Genomic DNA, 15,309 nt, shown 5'->3' on the forward strand with positions numbered 1-15,309 from the left:
TTTGCTTGAGGACAAGCAAATTTGAGAGGAGATGACTGTGATATCCCCATTTTAGTATATAAATTAATTATACATAAAGGGTATAATAATAATAATCGATAATTTATATAGAATAAATTATAATTATTTTAAGTTACAAATATAAATCGTTATATATTATATAATAATAAATATTAATTATATGAATATATGAATATTATTATATATAATAATAATTATATATTTAATTATCATGCTATAAATAATTAATATATACATATATATCAACTATTTTATGTGTTATAGTATATGACATTATGCCTATATTAAACAATATTATTATAAATAATTAAAGTGATTCATATATAATATATAATAATAAATAATTAATATAATAACACATGATATATAATCATATATTATTGTAATCATATATAATTAATATTTATGAATAGACACACCTCTATACAATATTGATATATATATATATATATATATGGTTGAGAGGGGGATCATAGGGATTATTATAGGATTATACATTTCAAGAGGAAACTAACCCTAATGTCCTAAAAGGGGACATAACACAGAACCTATGATAAAACTATGGGTAGAAACTATGTCATCTTTTGCTAATATTAAATATAGTATGCAGTATTTCAATAGTTATCAAAATATGTGTTCTTATATTTGAATTTAATTTGATGAATGTTTAGCAAACATGTCTTTATATTGAAACTAACCTATTAATGAAGACTGAAAGATGATTGAAGGAATTTAAAAGTTAGAGCGCCAACAACATTTATGGAGAAGAGAATGCTAAGGAGCAACAATGACGAATGAAAGTTGCAATGGTTCTAGAAGACACAGAAGCGAGTAAGGAGGAGCTATGAAGAATTATTACCTTCTCTGCACTTATTCTTTGGCAAGTGGATGTTTAGACTTTATTATTCCCACCTTAAGTCATTATTCCCTCTTCCTGCCTTCAGTTGTTATCCTCCTATTATCTCTCTTGTAGATTTAAAGCTAGGTCATTTACTTTTTTGTTATGGAATAAATGTTGATTTCCTATATATATAGGAATCGACCCAACTGTGTTAAGTTTTTAACTAGTTAGAAGAAATAGTTTAAGAGAACAGACTATTAACTTTTATAGTTGTGTTTTTATAGTTCTATGTTATGTAATGAATTTATGAAATCTAATGAAATAGTTTTTGGCTTCTATCTTGTGTTAGTCATTTAGTGAAACTGACCAAGGGGGCCCACTTGGAAGGTGGATTAGATTAGGATAGAATAGATTTACTTCCAAGCATTCTTAGTTTCATAATTAGAAGTTGTAAGTTCCTTCCTATAGCATCTCACTTTGTGAATGTTCCTACAACATATGTGAGAACAATTATTGTGGATGGATCGAGTTGGATTATTTGTTATCTTTTCATTGTATTTCTAGCATTCATAGAGTTAAGTGTGTTAGTTTCTTGCAGCAATAGTGTAAGTTCTTTCCTTGCATTTTACTTTCCTATAGCATAAGCTTAGTGACTCATTAAGAGACCTAGTGCACATAGTGTGCCAACCATTTCAAGTATATGTCCCTGTGTTGACAAGATTAAATGCACCTCATAGAAGGAAAAATAGTCCTTAGTTTGCATATATTATTCCTAAGCATGGCCTAGAGCATGACTATGATACACCTATTGTGAGGTGGATCAGGCTTCTTGGGCTCTATAGAAGGAAGCTTCAGAACAATCATAGTTAGCACTCTATCTGAGTAGCTTGCAGAAATGAACTCCATTTCATTAGAGAGAGCAAAATTGCACATTAATTTTCCCTTACTCCATGTAGATGAACTATCCTAATCTATCTGTATAAATTTGTTTTGGAGGGGGTCACATTTGTACGTGGCTCTTGTTGTTGTAGGAGTTCTCTTTTTAGTTACTTGATTTCTAAACTAGGGAGGAAGAATGTTGACCCAGACCAATTGTAATAGATTGAGACTATGCATAGGTTCACTTTGTGATCAACTCCTAACTTTTGATTTGTTTTAGATGGAACCTATCCTGGACTACATAAATGATAAACTCACAAATACATACCCTCATATTGTTTGATTAAGGTTGAGAATATCAACAATATAGAAATAGGAGTTAGGTTATCCTCTAAGGTCTATAGATTGTACCTAAAAATAGTATGGATGCTATCTATATAGATTGTACTTGCAATATCTATTCTTTATAAAGCTATAGGGTTGGCATCACTTGTAGGATTTAGAGCCACTCTTGTTGTGTTGATGGTAACATAAAATACCTGCAAGGGTTTCTCCCCTTCCATCATCTACTTGTTTGACATAAGATCCCATTAACTAGGTGCAACTAATCCAGTGTCTAATTCCTTTATTCCTATCAATATAAATGGCTTCAAAGTAATTGACAAAATAGGGATTCTACTATTACATATTAAGCTATAAAAATATATGGAATCCACTAATTGTAGGAGGGGGTCACATTTGTAGGTGGCTCTTGTTGTTTTAGGAATTCTCTTTTTAGTTACTTGATTGCTAAACTAGGGAGGAAGAATGTTAACCCAAACCAATTGTAATAGATCAAGACTACACATAGGGTCACTTTTTGATCAACTCCTAAATTTTGATTTGTTCTAGATGGAACCTATCTTGGATTACATAAATGATGAACTCATAAAGACATGCCCTAATATTGTTTGATTTAAGGTTGAGCATGTCAACAATATAGACATAGGAGTTAGGTTATTCTCTAAGGTCTATATCTTGTACTTGAAAATAGTATGGAAGCTATCTATATAGATTGTACTTGTAATATCTATTGTTTATAAAACTATAGGGTTGGCTTCTCTTGTAGGATTTAGAGTCACTCTTGTTGTGATGATGGAAACATAAAATAGTTACAAGGGTTTCTCGTCCTGCATCATTTGCTTGTCTGACATAAGATCCCATTGACTAGGTGTAACTAATCCAATATCTGGTTACTTTATTCCTATCAATATAAATGGCTTTACAGTAATTGAAAAAATAGGGATTCTACTAGTACATATTAAGCTATAAAATATATGGAACCCACTGAAAGAACCCCTGCATTCATATTTAATCCTTCATCTCTAGTTATTTATTATTGGCACTTGGGATAAAAGCCCCCTCTAAATGAAAGCCCACACAAAAATGTGATTATTTCATTCCTACCCATGTAGGGTATCATTGTGGGTAATATTAGGACTTTGAGGGTAAATTTTGTAGTGATATTGATCATTGGAGGAAGGTGAATCTGCATATTCTTGCAAAGATATCATTGGAGGAAGCTGAATCTACAAGTTCTTGCAAAGTCTGGCACAAGGTTTATGCAATTGATCTTTGGATATGGTCGATAGTTAGACAAGCTAAATTGACACATGATTTTCCATTTGAAGGTTTCAACCTAGTGAGATTTTAATTCCATATGTCATAATCAATGCAAAAAGAATCTAAATATATCATTTATATGCCCTTCTAGATTTGTGCAATATGTTCTCCTTTCAACAATGAAGAATATATGATGTTTGTGCAAATCAATAACACAAACCTCTACCAATAACACAAAAGCTATCAAAATCATTAGCATGGAATTAAGGTGGTGAAGAATTTGGCCCAAAATATTTCCAGTTGTTTTTTGAAATATGCATTCTTATATTACAGATGATGTAATTAGTTGGGTATGGTTCGCATTTTAGTTCATCAATGAACTAAATCATGTTTTATCAAGAAGTAAAATTACATTAGCAGGGCATTGTTAACAACTTGTAAAGATTAATCACCCTTGGGTCTTGTCTGTAAAGGGATAACACTCTTGTTTTGCTGCATTTTATTATAAAAAAACAACTTTTAAAGATGAGAATTCTATTCATTACATCAAACTTATCGCAAAAAAAATATACATGTTAATGAATGGACAAGAGAAGAGGCAATTTTTTTTCGTATCAATAAAATGCAATACTTATTAATAGAATTTAATATCATGCTTTCAATTATGGCTTTTATGATGAATTCTTGAGAAAGTATGGCAACGCAAATGTGTGGAAATTTTTTATAGATCTCTTTGACTACCTTCTTTTGACAACTCTCATTGAAAGTCAAGTAATAAAAATCAAAGTTAAAGTATAGTGGCAAAGTTTGCTAGGTTTTGTGTTTTGTATAAAGATTTTTTTTTTGGACCATATTTAGAATCCAATTTTCCTTTTTTTTGGTGGTTACAGATCTTCTACTTGCACAGTGGTCTCTCCCCATCATTGGATACACTTGATAACATTTGTTCCCTAGATCGCATCCAGGAAGTAAGTAGTTTCAAATATCAACCATCTAAATTCACATTTAGTGTTGTTTTATATTTCATGTTATCATCATCAAGGTTTGCAAGTTTTTGCAATGTTCTATATTTATTACTTGTGTCTACATCTTTTTTTAAATTCTTTGATGGCGATTTTTTTTACTAATTACTATGCATCTAACTTGATTCTTCTTACATTATTGATATTGTTCTTCATTGAAGCTATAAGGTAAATTTTGTTTGAACTTCATGATTTCTAAAAATTTCTTAAGTAGGATATCACTAATTTGTCTTTTTTTTGGTACTTATTTATAGTTAGAGAAATGGATGATATTAAATCATTTGAAAATAAATAGCTATGACTGGTAAAAAACCTTCACAAAAGATGATATGACAAATAATATAAACTTTTTAGAAATACTAGATGTTGATCTCAGATTGGTTTTGACAATTGAGTGTCAACACACTTAAGATTATTACTAAGTTCATGTCGAGCTAGTAACATATGCCAAGTATAATATGTATAGATGTCGAGTAAATAATAAGTGCCAAGCTAGAATAGAATTATAGTATGTGTTGAGCATCAGTATTAACAAGTGTCAAGTAACACAAAAAGGACCTAGTTGTTTGTGATGGCACAAACAACTATGTAAACCATTTTTTAGCCAACTTATGGATAGATCTTAAAGCTTTGAAGATAAGATCAAATCTATTTAGATTCCCTATGCAATCAACATGAAATCAATCAAAAAAATGAAAGGAATTAAGTGGGAAAAATGAATGAATCTCAATTGTAGATTCATACCTAACCCTAAGCCAGTAAAGTATTTTTAAAGGGAGACAAATCTCGATAACTTATGTATGAGAGAGCATTAGTGAATGTATTCTTGGAGGTGATAAGAGTGAAGATTTGAAGGAAATGAAAGGGGTGAATTGATAAGTATACATTCAAGGTGACTTAGAAGAAAGACATAATTGTAGAATCAATTTGTAGAATAGAGGATCAAGGTGCAATACCCCAAAATTGGCACATTGCCATGCTTAACCAATTCTGGTCTATTCAATCATTTCTAAGTCCTATTTTACTAGGAAATTCTAATTATGATACTTGCTACTTGACCCAAGTGTCAAATGCAGAAAATTCTAATCTACATTAATCACTCTTTTTATTTAATTCCTAAGTATTGACTCAAATTAGCTACATTAAACCTATTGATTAAATTTAATTTAATTATAAGTTCTTATACTTTAACTAAATTAAGTTACTTCTTTAGCTAATGTACAAAGAAATTAAATATATTTGATTTAATTAAATATTCTTATTCTAATTGTTGAATTTAATTATTCAATTTAGACTACTCAATTATGAGGTCATATTTAATTTCCTTAAATCAAATATCTTCTCCAATATTCTTTCTTCAGTTCAAAAATGGAAACTCTTAGTTGATTGAAATCAAAAAAGGAATTAAATTAGTTAATTCCTTATTCCACTCAAAAATAAATCAGTTAACTTCCTTTTCATAAGGAAACCTTCCATTCTAACTAAATCTCATTTCTAATCTCAACCATCCATCCAAATTAATCTTGACCATTGGAGGATTTCAAGAATTCTATTTAAGAGAATCCTAATTTCTCATTACAGAGGTTGGAAATTAGAATCATATTGAAGTGTTGTTGAATTAATTACTCATTCTAGCTTTCATAATTACTTGATATTTTAACATCATTTAGATCAAAGTGCATACATTTAGCTTAATTTCTTTTATTACTTAGTAGAATAAGTTACATATCATTTAGATTAAGTGCATAACTACATACTTTGCATAAATCCTTCATACTAGATGGTTAGGTTGCCTGTTTCTCGATCTAAGAGCACATAGGCAAAATCCTTCTAGTTAGAAGGCAATAGGTCACTATGTCGGGTGGCTTGGATAAACAACTTAATGTTTATTCTAGGATGACTCCACATGTAAAGACCATGTTGAAGTGTCTGTGAGGTTTAAATGTTCACAATCCACACACACATTTATGGTAGGCACTGTGGGGTTGAGAAAAAAAGTTTTCTGGCCTCATTTATCATATTTTAATATATTTTTGTCATTCTTTCATACTTGTACGTACAGACTTCCAAATTTTTGCATGGAAAATCTCATTTTTGCATGAAGATTTGAGGATTTCACCTACTTCTCTACACTTTCTCATGCGAAAAAGTGCCCCATTGCACAGTTTCTCACATGACACCTCATTTTCTCGTATAGGTCTATGCAAGAGTTCACATGGATCTGTGTAATAGTTTGTGCAAGATCTTGCAACAACATATTTAAAATGTGGATTTTCACTATTATTTATCATTTCATTTCATTTATGTGTGGTCTTTGAAGCTTCCTTATTTCAATTTTCTAATTTTCTACAACATAACAGTTGTTTATAGGATGTTTTGATGAAGATTCCTTTTTACACAAACTTTCCAAACATGAACTGACTATGTGTTTGCAAGACGCTGTCAAAGATATGATTGTTGAAGACCAATTTTAAAACCCACATAAAATATTGTGTCTTTTTCCTACTTCCCAAACATAGTCTAATTAGGACTTGTGGACTTTGTAGGGTGCAAGATAGGGGAATAGGGGAGTATGCTCTTCACCACTTGGAGGCCATGACCAAGGGTGAATAAAAAACCTAGAAGCCTCTAAAAGGCAACATCTGAGGGAGGCAAGCAACTTAGTGGTTCTCTAGTGCGAATCCACTTCTATGAAGGGATGATGATTTCCTTTTAGGGGATCAAAATCTTTAGAAAGGATAAGTCTAGATTGATTAAGTTAAGTCATTGATTAACATGTTTTGTTGTGTTTGGGTGAGGTAATAAGGTAGAAGAGTATGCTTTTTCCCCTTGAGGGAAATCCAAAACTCAGACCCTTAGATCTGAACAACCAATTTGAGTCAACCTTTAGAGGGCCTGTCAGAGTGATCCAAACTCTAGGAATGACCCAAGTGAGCACACTCCTTGTGCTGAAGATTCCAACTCACTATAATAAAGAAGCTTTTTAGAGTGAAAGACTCCAAAGCCATATTAATTTCCTCTCCTTCATTCTTGATATCGCATATCAAGGGGAGGCTTTGTCTATTCCATTGGTCGACATTGGCCCCAGTCTTGCGAAGCAAGTGTGTACACTTTCAAATGCTAGTGTGGGTTGCTAGTATCAAATCCACTTGTGGAGCCACCAAGGATTAATATGAATGGAAGCCAAGTAAAAACATTTAGTTAGAGGCTACTTGATTCTCTCTGATAGGGGGCATAATCTTTGTGCAAGGAGGGGGAATAATCTCTCCTGTAGAACTCACTATAGGCATGCTACTAGGCATTGGAAGGTGGTATACATTTTTGACCCCTACCACAAGGGTGTTCATTTAGTGTATATTTTATTGAGCCCTTTGAATACACCAAAAAAATGGGCACCCCCTAGGGGGTGACATAGCTATGTGAGGTGCACGCATGCACATAATTTGTGGGACAAAGGTTTTTCCTTCTCTACCATTTTTAGTTTTAGCGATAAAGTGTGTTTGTTATCAAGTATTAAACATGTCCAAACCTGTCTAAACAAACTAAAGGTCAAGACTCCTCTATCCTTCTAAGTTTCTTTGTCCTTAGTTGGATTGTATTTGACTACTACTTTCTTCTTGTGTCTTGTTGAAAACACTTTGTCTTGTTTGAAACCAAATGCTATTTAAACAATTTGAAAGTCAACCTTGCAATCTATTTGAAATTTGTCAAACAAACTAACAATCTATCTAGAATAGTCTAAAATTTTCAAAGTCTCTTCAAAATCCAAGTTTTTAGTTGTCATTCTGGTCTTCATTTTCATGCAGAGTCTTCAAAATTTCATGTAAGTATCTTTTGGCTTGTCATTTCTTCATGTGGTTCTATCTAGGTTTTTTCATGAGCTTATGCAAATCTCTATGCAAGATCTTGTAGTCTTGTCCTACTGTCTAGATTCTATTTCACTTGCAAGTCCGAGCATGTCTTCATGTGGTTCTATACAACTCTTTGTGTGAGTTTAAATTATTGTTCTGAGTCTTTTCTTGGTCTTGTGTGCTTTCTCACATGGATATCAAAGAATCTTTGCATGGGATCTTGAGTTAAAACTATCAAGTTGGTCAGTCAGAGCTATCTACACTCTAAGTTTGGTCTATTTCCTACAAATAATTTACCTCTTCTCTATCTATAAATAGTCTGAAATAGTGGCATCTTGCTTAGCTGATGACTTGTGATCTATACTTTGACTAGTCTCATATTTTGGTTATCTTGTTCTCATCCTCTAGTGTTCACTATACTCTGTGTCACAATAGTCACGATCTTTGGATGTTCTAGCCTTTACTTAGACTACTCGTACCTTAGTATACATCACTCTTCTCTTGCTTTTTGAGATAAATTTTAGTGTGATCCTTGTCTTGGTCTTTGCTTCTTGTTCTTGTCTATGACTATCACAACAAGAAGTGGAAATGTGTTTTATCCCCTTAGACTTAGGCAAGGTTTAGCTAGGGGTCATAATTACAGTAGAGGTTGCCTTCCATTTTATACACGATCTACATCTAGTTTGTCCAGTGAGGAATATTCATGATTTTCATCACCTATCAAATCACCGCGAGTCTAGAGAACATTCTCCATAAACTTACAAAAAACCAGGAACCCCTTGTATCAAGAGGATCCTAAAGCTAGAAAAGGTCCCACATCTCTAAACAACACATTTGAATTCTTTTTCAAATGATCTTTCCAATCACAACATGCTAAAACTCAATACATTCCTACAATGGTTGATTATGAACCTAAACATGGTGACCATAGTAGAAACCAAGACCAACCTAGGAATGACAAAGAAAAAGTCCATTACACTGATAAGGAGGAGGAAGAGGTGGAAATACTTCCTAAACACATAGCAAAGTGTCATAAAGACAAAACCTTTCAAAAGGTCATGGAAATCCTGCTCAATGAAGAGAAAAAAAAATACTTTCTCAAACTTTCCCAAAAGGGAGCTAAGCTACCCCATTATTTCAATGTGAAAACAATTCATCATGCTTGAAGAGGAAACTAAGACTTCCAAACTTCAAAAACAACTAAAAATCATGCAAGACCAACTAGCTTAGATGATGTGTGATAAAGACAAACCCACAAAAACATACACCTTAGACACTCTTTGTCCATTTCCATTTGACAAGAGCATAGACATGCCTCCTTTTCCAAGAGGAGTAGAGTTAGCTAAGTATGATAAATACTTTGGAACTACTGATCCCCAAGATCATTTGTGGGAATTCAGTGCCTTATCTATGGAATATATGCATAATTAGACATATCTCATGCATTTATTCCCAAGAAGTCTAAATGGTCAAGCTATGGAGTAGTTTTCACACTTGTCTCTTGGTATCAAAACATATGATGAAATTACCAACTTGTTTTTCTAGCAGTATTCTCATAACATTCAACACCTTGTTAACATCTGAGATTTGTGTAATCTTAAGCAAAAGGTTGGGGAACCTTTCCTCACATTCCTTTAGTGGTGGAGACAGCTTTATAATATAATATTCATGAAAGATTCCTAAAATGGAAAAGCTTGACATCTTCATTGATAATCTCCCATCTGATTTTGGGTAGAGAGTCCAACTTCAAGGTCGACACACCTTTGAGGACATGGTCACACAAGCTATCTACATATAAGAATTCATGGTCAAGAAGGGAAAACTTACCATTTAGAAGGACACAAAACAAGGATCCACCTCTAATAAGGACAAACCCAAGTATGTCAACAAGAATTGAGAAATTATACATGATGGGGTTGTTGACAACCTCACTCCTAAACCTACTAAGGCAACCTTTAATCTCATAGATAGTCTCAACGTAGCCAAGAATGTTGAGAAACCTCCTCCTAACAATAAGAAATCTGGAAATAGATTGAGAAACTCATGGGCTACATGCCCTAAAAAAGAATATATGCCTCTGGGTGAACCTTTGGATGTGGTTTACAAGAATTTGCTACAAAACAAGCTCATTTCACCATTGGACAACTCTTGCCCTTATGACCCGCAACCATGCCCACCATGGTGGAATGAAACTACATTCTATGAGTACCACCAAAATAAGGGACACAAAACTATCAACTGCATAAACTTGCATCACAAAGTCCAAGACATGATCAATTATGGTGACATTGTGGTAGACAAACATAACAAGAACTCAGATCATAAGGCTTTCAAGGAGCCCTTCCCGTCTTATGAAAAAGGAGAGAGCTCAAAACCAAAATCTAACAACAAGGTCAACTATACATATTCTAATGACAACAATGTGATCAACATGGTGGAATCTATGGATTTTGAGTATTGTGGCATTATTACCATTAAGGGCAAGAAAGATAATGATAAACCCAAGACACCATTTGTCTTGAGGGGCCCTACTTCCCATGAAACTGACAATAAATCTTTGCAATACTATGCCAATGTTGTTACATGTTTCCGTGCCAAGTTGGTACTCAAAGGTCCTGTGCCTTCTACTCTTGATCTTGAAGAGCACAAAGATAAAACCCTTGTTGGTTCATTTGGTAGAGGTGTAAAACTCACAAAAAATTTAGTAGCCACTAGCTATAGTATTCTCAATCAATTAAAATAAACTAATGCTCAAATCAAAATCTTTGAGCTGCTTAAAATCTCACCTGCCCATAGCCAGATTCTTGACAAAGCCCTCATTGAGGAAAATGTTCCTCAAGATCTTGATCTTGAGTGATTTCAATCTATGGTAGGTCATCTGACCTCACCTTACTATATGTCCTTTTGTGAGGAGGATGATAATTCACTTAGTCACCCACATAATCAACCTCTACACATTGAGGTCATGATACATCAAACACATGTTTGTTGGGTACTCATCGATAATGGAGCCGAGTTGAACATTGTCTCCACTACTCTACTTAGATGATTAGATTATTCTAAGGACTCTATTGATCCTAATCACAAAATCACTATCAAAGTGTATGATGAAGTCGAGCAAAAGTCTCTAGGTCTTGTGGTGTTGCCCCTCCATGTTGGTCCTGTAGAAAGGGATGTCACTTGTTAGGTCCTCGACATTCCCTTAGCTTACAATATTTTGCTAGGAAGGCCATGGATACATGAGATATGAACTATGCCATCCACATACTATCAATGCATAAAATTCCCATTTCATGGCTCTAAAGTCACTATCCTTGCAAGTAATAGCTATACCTATAATATGTTTGAAAGCTGCTGAGAATTTTGTACCTACTAACAAGGAATCTACTAATTTCCATTATAACAAGCTAAAGAAAATTGAGCAGTCATTCAAGCTAAAAGAAACTAGCATGGGTGAATACCACATTGAACTAGTGTTTTCATTAACATCTCTTCTTGAATCTCCCTGTCATTATGGGAGACCATATGAGGAAAAGAAGCCATTTGTGTTGACACCTCAAACCAAGTATAATGGTACTTTTATCAAGGCTACATTCCCCTTCAAGGATGAAAGTGAAAATAGAGCCATTTTTGTGTGGCTTTACAAAGAGGAGACTCTATTTGACCTCATAGAACAAGCTCATGAGATCACTCTTGAGAGATATGGGCCTAGTCTTAGACTCATGAAGCACTTTGGCTATAAGGGAACTAGTTCTATTGGATGCAATAACAATAGTCTAGTTGATCCTGTCAAAGTAATAGCTCAAAGAAATAGAGATACATCTAGTCTAGGCTTTAAGAAGGTTTCCTTCAATTTAAGGATTAACAAATTCATACCAGAGCCTAAGAGTTCATTCAAAAATGAGTCACAAGCTGAGTTTGATACTCAAGAAGATAATATTGATGATGAGGATCCTTATCCTTATCCTATTCCTCACGATCTTGCTAAATTCTTTGTTGAGCCAGATGACTTTGTGCCACATGTCAGCACTATGGATGGTACTAGTGATTCTTCTAAGGACAATACTGATCCACACCATGCCCATTTAGAATAGAGAGAGTCTAGTTAGGCATTACGTGTTCAGTACCTATGTAAAAATCCAAATGATGAAGGAGAGTGTGTCCCTATCACTATTGGGGAATTCTATAGCTTGTCACCATGTGGCACTTAGTCTAAAAAATATGAATTTGATTCTATTTTAGAAGCAACTACAGATAAAGACATTGACCAAGTTCATGTCTATAAAAACCAACTCAAAGTAGCTGAAGCATTTAGGGTTAGGTCAGAAGGGTCTGATCCAACTAGTGTCCTTGAGTCTTCAATTGATGATGTTAGTGCTCAAAGGAATTCAAACATACTTTTGGATGAAGTTGCTCTAGGTCTCAAATTTTTGGTCCAAACATTTAATAATTATACTATGAATGCAATCGAACCCACCACTACTCTTTCACTCACATATCTTGAGCTTATAGACTAGAATTCTAAGACATCTAGAGAAGTCCCCACATTCCATAATGACTGCTCTTGTTTGCTACTTAAATGTTGTCAAACCAATAATGTCTTCTACCAGTGAACAAGGCATCAATATGACTGAAACTGACATCAAATATCTCAATCATACAATCAAAAAGAAAAAAAAAAGGTGGTCTAATGGTGAAAACCACATTGTGGTAGTGTCAAATCCTAAAAAAATAAAAATAAAAGATGTATCCAAGGATGAAAACCTCTCTGAGGTGCCTGTGGATGAGATATTTGATGCACTTGCTAGTCATTTTTAGGAGAAATCATCAATATTGATAAAGCCAACACAACTGATCAACTTGGGCATACAAGAACATCCTTACATGATACATCTAGCATAGTCACTGTCTCTAGAAGAAAAAGAGGAATTCATTTATTTTTTCTTAGAGAAAAAGATGAAAATTGCATGGACATATTTTGACATGGCAGGACTAGATCTTGATAATATTATGCATCATTTGTCCATCACACCAGGCATTAAACTAGTTAAACAAAAACTTTGAAAAATGCATCCTCATGTTGCATTACTCATCAAAAACTAAACTAGAGAAGCTTCTAAAAGCTGGTTTCATTTGTGTTATTGATTAATTTGAATGGAAATCTGACATTGTCCTAGTCTCCAAGCATGACAAATCTAAAATAGTTTGTACTAACTTTCGTGATCTCAACTTAGAATGTCCAAAGGATGATTTTCCACTTTCCAACATTGATATTATAGTGGACATGATAGAAACATATGAGATGTACTCACTCATGGATGGATTTTATAGTTATAATCATATCAAATTTGCACCAAAGGATTAGGAAAAGACTGCTTTTACATGTGCATAGGGAACCTTCTATTGGAATGTAATGCCATTTGGCTTGAAAAATGCTGGTGCTACATATCAAAGAGTAGTCACTACAATTTTCCATGATATGATACATAAGACCATGGAGGACTACGTGGATGATACCTTAGTCAAGAGCACAAAACACAATACTCATCTAGAAGATTTGGGACCTATCCTAGATCACATGGAAAAATTTAGTCTCAGGCTTAATCCTAAGAAATGCGTATTTGGCATGACATCAGGGAAACTACTAGGATATATTGTGTCTACAAAAGGAATTGATGTGGATCTAGAGAAAGTTAAAGAAATTATGGATATGCCCCCACCCCATAATATTAGTTAGATGAGAGGTTTACAAGGAAGACTCCAATCTATTCACAAGTTCATCTCATAGTTGGCAGATAGATCACAACCTTTTACAAGGACTCTACATAAGGGTGTGAAATATAACTAGAGTCAAGATTGCAAGCAAAGCTGGACATAGATAAAAAAAATATCTTGCTAATCCACCAATATTGATACCTCCTATCTATGTGAAGCCTCTGATTTTGTACATCTCAACAACTAAAACATCTATGGGTATCTTATTAGCCCAAGAAGACAACAATAAAAAGGAAAGAACTATTTACTATTTGAGTCACATGCTGATCTCTTATGAGATGAATTCTAGAATCATTGAGAAATCTTTCTTGGCATTTATCTTTGCTTCCCAAAAGTTGAGACACTACATGCTTGCTCACACTATGTGACTAGTGGCTAAAATTGATCCATTGAAATACTTACTCAGCAAGGCAACTCTAACAGGAAGATTGGCTAAGTGGGTCATTATACTTAGTGAGTTTGACATTTAGTATGTCAAATGAAGGCTATCAAGGGACAAGAAATTTCTAATCAACTAGCAGATGCACCGATGTAGAGTCTTCTCCCACTGAACATTGATTTTCTGGATGAGTCAATTTTGATGCTCACACACCAAATGTGGGTAATATTGTTCAATGTGTCCTTCACACAATAGGGATCTGGTGCTAGGTTACTCATCATAACACCACAGAGATATTCATTGCCTAAAGCATACAAGATTCTATTTCCTTGTACAAACAAAATTGTAGAATACTAGGCTCTAATTAATGGCATGAAGATTGTGGCTGAATGGAGAGTGGATCTGTTAAATATCTTTGGGGACTCTTAGCTCATTATCAACTATGTTAATGATGTGTATCAGACAAAGGATGAGAAACTAATCCCTTACAAATGCATGGTTGATGATATGAAGAAATACTTTGCTCACATCACCTTTCAGCAAATTCCTTGAGCAGACAACAAAGTAGCTAACACCATGGCTACTGTGGCCTCCTTGCTACAAATTCCCAAAAATGATCTCTGGCACAAGTTCCTAGTAGAAATGTTACTCTACCCTACCTATGATACCCCTGATTCTAGGATGATATGTTCTATTGTAGGACAAGACTCATCTCACTACCACCACATCTATTCCTATCTCCATAACCAAACTATTTCAGACACCCTAACCTAGAATGAAAGCATCACCTTATCCATAATGCTTCACAGTATGTCATTATTGCTAATGACTTGTTTAGGAGAGGTCTCAACAAAACACTCCTTAGGTTTCTAAAACCAAAAGATTCCAAATGAACATTAATTGACATTCATGAGGGCATTTGTGGGTCCCACTCAAATG

Source organism: Cupressus sempervirens, chromosome 10, assembly GCF_028749045.1.
Source record: "Cupressus sempervirens isolate cs-2001-9-10 chromosome 10, ASM2874904v1, whole genome shotgun sequence".
Classification (NCBI taxonomy): Eukaryota; Viridiplantae; Streptophyta; class Pinopsida; order Cupressales; family Cupressaceae; genus Cupressus; species Cupressus sempervirens.